The 1312-nt window shown below is 42.1% G+C and overlaps 1 long non-coding RNA gene across 1 annotated transcript in view; it reads left to right on the top strand.

Annotated features, from left to right (window-relative positions):
* The first annotated feature begins 492 nt into the window (after window positions 1-492).
* LOC118478141 overlaps window positions 493-1312 on the top strand; it is a 16376-nt gene continuing 15556 nt past the window's right edge. Inside the window, exon 1 of the long non-coding RNA XR_004858848.1 lies at window positions 493-764. This is a non-coding gene — a long non-coding RNA (uncharacterized LOC118478141). The remainder of the gene's footprint in view (window positions 765-1312) is intronic.

Here is a 1312-nt window from a genome sequence, read left to right as displayed (position 1 = left end):
AGAGAGAGAGAGAGAGAGAGAGAGAGAGAGAGAGAGAGAGAGAGAGAGAGACAGAGACAGAGACAGAGACAGAGAGAGACAGACAGAGAAGGAAGGCGGGACAACGAGAGTGCCGCGTCCAGTGACAGACTCCCTACTCCCCACTCGCCTCCCCACAACCCCGTCAACTTACCGTGGTACCAGGCCTGGCGCACTCAGAGGAACGTCAGTAGTGGTAGCAGCAACAGCAACAGCAGCAACAGCAGCAACAGAAGAAACAGCAGAAACAACTGCAACAACAACAGCAGCACCAGCAAACAGGGGAAAAGAAAGAGAGAGAGAGCGAGAGGGAGAGAGAAGATTGAAGAGAAAAAGAACAAGGATAGGAAGAACAACAAGTGCTTTAAACAGAAAACAAAACAGATAAACAAACAAACAAACAAACAACAACTAACAACCAAACAAACAAAAAAGCCCAAACAACGACACCACAAAAAGACCAACCAAAAAAAAAAAAAACCGGCAAAAAAAAAGTGAAAAGACACACTCACTCAGACACACACACTTATAGACACACACGCACGCACAGGCACGCACTCACAAAGCTGCTACGTCATAAGCGGTAGCAGTACTGCCGGTGACGTCATCAGAGGGAGAAATCCGCACGTCGAGTCGACAGACGAGGTTTTTGCTAAGTGAAGTGTTCGCTCCGGAACAAGGAGGTGTTTGCTGGCCCAGGTCTTTTCCCACTGCTGTCTGAGTCACGTGACTGTTGGAACCTTGAGGTAATGTGATGTGAGAAACGTTAGATAGTAAGATAGACACCTAAAGAAGTCGTTATTTAGTAAGTGTATTATATATATATATATATTTTTTTTTTTTTTAAATAAGCGTTTTACTGAACTTGCAACACAATAGGTCATATAAGTGACGAAGATTAGATGTGTTACAAGAGAGTAACAAACAGAAAAAAACGGAGGAGGGGAGATCAGGACGATAACAAAATGTTAGATAGGAAAGAAGGAGCAAACCACACAAGAGCACCCGCCAACCACCCACTGTGTATTACATGTACAGTGTAGATCTATATCTATGACAAAGATCTTTTTTTTTGTCGGGTTTTTTTTTCGTGCTTTCAATTGAGTGGTTATAATTTTATTATTGATCTTTGGGGTTTTTTTTGTTGTTGTTGGATTTTTTTGGGTTTGTTTTATTGTTTCTGTTTCTTTGTGTTTTGGGTTTTTGTTTTACCTTCTTTTTAAAAATTGGTTTTGATGGGGTTTTTCTTCTTTCTTTTTATTTGATAAGGGAGATTGAGGGGGGGGGGGGGGGG

The sequence above is a fragment of the Aplysia californica genome, unplaced genomic scaffold (assembly GCF_000002075.1).
Source record: "Aplysia californica isolate F4 #8 unplaced genomic scaffold, AplCal3.0 scaffold00375, whole genome shotgun sequence".
Lineage (NCBI taxonomy): Eukaryota > Metazoa > Mollusca > Gastropoda > Aplysiida > Aplysiidae > Aplysia > Aplysia californica.
The sequence above is the reverse complement of the archived record's forward strand: the minus strand, read 5'-3'. Positions and strand labels throughout refer to the sequence as shown.